Genomic DNA, 3,532 nt, shown 5'->3' with positions numbered 1-3,532 from the left:
AACAAACTGTCTTTTTTGGCTGAAAACACACACAGGAGAGTATAATTTCCCATAAAAAATTTTATTAAGGGCTCACAACTAAACAAAGAGGGAGGCAACGCTGGAGAAACTGCAGAAGTGGGTGAAGCCTTGGACCCCCAGGGCAGACATCAACTTTTTTTACGCAAAATTGGTGGCCTGAGGAGTCCTTATCTAAGGGAGGGCAGTCTGGTCCAGAAGTCCCAGAGATCATGAACAGCAGCAGATGACATCTGTGTCCCCAGGCTGTGGTCATACGAGAGACTGCAGCTTTTGTCAGACCAGACTGAACCCAGGGTCATCACTCTCAGGTCTTCCTTCCACGCTTCCTTACATGCGGTGGCTGTGGTGGTGGAGTTGTGGCAGCAGGAGGAGGAGGAGGAGGATGGTCCAACTCAACCACGTCGGTCTTGGGTGTTAGTTCACCACTCACCCCCTTACGTAGGACTTTGTACATAAGGTCCTCACAGAGCTTGCGTTGACCCTCCTGCATGCCCCACAATTTGGTGGCAGCCATGCAGGCAAAGGCCTCTTCAGGAGTTAGTAAGGCTCGTAGGGACGCCGAAGCCTCCTGGATCAGTCTGAACGCTGAATCCTGCACGGGACTCAGAGTGGCCTTCCTGGCTCGTTTATATGGCAGGCGGAGGGGAGGGACCTGAGACCTAGTCAGGCTGCGACTGGTCCCTGGCTTCTCCTGGCTGACACTTAGCCCCACCTCCTCCTGGCTGCAACTAATCCCCACCTCCTCCTGACTGCCACATTCCACAGCCTCCTCCTGGCTGAGGTCTTCCTGTGTATGAAAAAGAGAAAAGGGGATAATGGTCTGGAGAAACCACTCTAACACCTCCATCCCTTTTTCTTGTGTATGAAAAAGGGACATAGTTTTAGTTTTTATTCATCAATCACACACAATTTTCACCTCCTGACTGCTGCAAATTGAATGTTAACAAATATAACAGACTATCCTTCTGAGCCCAGCAGTTTTCATTCTTGTCCTAATTTTGGGTGCCCACTACTGTCTATTGATATGTAAAACACTTTCAAGCAGCAATTAGTGATCAATAATAACATCTAGTAAACATCATTTCTTTATTGACCAGAAAAATGTTGATATACCTGACTCCAGCTGGGCTCCTCCACTTCTTCCTGGCTGGAAGGCCCAGGTTGGACATCAGAAGCCTCAGCTGGGGTGAAAGGAAGCGTGGAAGGAAGAGTGGAGAGGGATTCCCTGACTTCAGCGTGGTCTGACAGAAATCGCAGTCTCTCATAGTACCACAGCCTGGGGACATAAACGTCATCTGCTGCAGCTCCGGATCTCTGGGAATCCGTGACCTTCTTGCGCTCCCTGAGATAAGTGCTCCTCAGGCCACCAATTTTGGCTTTTAAATAAGGGATGGTTGCTGTGGGGACCACCGGCTTCACCAACTCCAGCAGTTTCTCCAGCGCTGCCTGCCTCTTCTGTTTGTGATTATAGTGGGGGTGTCTCACCTGCCACAGACAGGGCAGCTCCCTGTATTTGTCAATGAACAGGGGCAGGAAATTGTGGTCGTTGAACCCATCCATTTTCTCTGCAAGACACAACACAAGACAAACCCTAATGTCAGGCCAAACTCCCCTAATCTTGTTACAATATAGGCTTCCATTTCGAAGCAGTATAGGCGCAAGTTTAGATCTTACCTTCGTTATCACGATCGGCGTCTCCAATGCTCCTGCCTCCGCTCACAGATCGTACGTAATACGCACGTGTGTTACGCTTTATACACACTGCGCATGCGTATAACTCCGCCCGCCCCTGACGTTCTTTCTAGTCTATTCCCCGCCCCTTTTCGTTCGGCGCAGTGGGGGAAGAGCACATGGCGGATAGACAGCAGGTGCATGCTAATTGTAGCAACGAGGAGGAGGAGGAAAGGCCGGATCCGGACACGTCCCGATCCAGAAGGAGATTTAAGGACTCAAATATGTCCTTTGGGGAGATGTTGGAGATGGTGGACATCCTGAAGAGGGCCGACTATGATGGAAAGTATGGGCCTTACCCGAACCCCAATGTCCGAAAGGCCAAGATCATGGCGAAAGTGGTCAGGAGTCTGCACCGGAATTTCGGGGTACGATGATCGAAAGATCAGCTCAGGACCTCAAATTACGAGAACATGAGCAGTACAGAAAGATCCGGAGATTGCTGCAAAAAAGTAAGTAGTTGTGCTGTGTTCCTATTCTTTATGTTTATTACGTTCGTGCTGCTCCATGTGCTTTTAGGAACTGTTGTACAGTTTAAAATGGCAACTTTCATGTTCATGGGCACATTATTCGTTCGGATCAAACATTTTTCGTTCCAACTATAAAATACCATTGTTTAGCCCATATGCATTTGGCCACCATTTTGACGCCCTATACTTGTCTTCAAAGAATTGGGTTGTGTAGATGGCTTTGTTACTAGAATGAAATGCAAACTAGATTCTGTGTAAGGAGAGGACACTCAGCAGCTGTTTACACATCTGGACACTGGAGCACTAGTGTGGGACAAAAGAACACCATTTTTATTAGGGGGGCCACACAGGTGCTCCAGTGTATAGTATAGGGGGGGGCTACATCTGTAAAGCTTGTACAAAACAGGTAAAGTATTGCATGTTGACAAAGGACACTAAAAAAGCTACATCTTGGAACTCTGCTAAAATTGACAATTGTACCCCACTTCCAAGCAATGTTTCATCTTTATAGTTCTGCCATCAAATATCTGTGTGCTAAGTATACCATTTTTGTTTTACATAGGGGATAAAAGACTCGGAGGACACCCCTCATCTGAGGAGACCAGAGCCCCCCCACCCTCTGGAAGAAGGTGAAATCCCCCCAACATAATCTGAGCAGGAGGAAGAAGACGTGGTGGAACTAGTCACCACAACAGGTGAGTGTCTGCAACCACAGGCTCAGATAAGAGATGGATGGCGGCATTTTTTTGAAACCTAATTTATTTTGGGGTTCCTCTCTTTTTAGGTGATCGTGATGTTGTGGATCCAGATCCTTTCACATCCGAAAGTGCCCAGATCCTGATCGGGGAGATCATGGGGTGTAATTTACAATTGGAAATCATCAAGAAAAACATCAATGATGTTAAAAAGCCCCTCCAAATCACTTTCTTCTTTTGTGTGCTACAATGTGCTAAATGTTTTTGTGATTTTTTCCAAAGCCAAATTTGGAGGATGCACACAGTGTGCCAACATGTGCTATCTGCCATCACGGGAGATCAATGGACGCGTTTTGGGGGTGCAACCCCTTCCTCAATTATAAAGTAGCTGAGAGGAAGGGCTTGCTCCCCCAAAACACATCCCTTGATCCCCCGTGATGGCAGCTAGCACATGTTGACATTGGTAAATTGCTGTGCATCTTTCAAATTTGGCTTTTCCTGGGGTGACTTCACCCCATCTGAACGCAATATCAAACACAGTTCCTAAATACTCATGTCTGATATTGCCTTCAAATTCGACCAAATGTGACATTTGTAAGTTCACGATTTGTGTCT

Source organism: Aquarana catesbeiana, linkage group LG02 (genome assembly GCF_042186555.1).
Source record: "Aquarana catesbeiana isolate 2022-GZ linkage group LG02, ASM4218655v1, whole genome shotgun sequence".
In the NCBI taxonomy this organism is placed as follows: domain Eukaryota; kingdom Metazoa; phylum Chordata; class Amphibia; order Anura; family Ranidae; genus Aquarana; species Aquarana catesbeiana.
The sequence above is the reverse complement of the archived record's forward strand: the minus strand, read 5'-3'. Positions refer to the sequence as shown.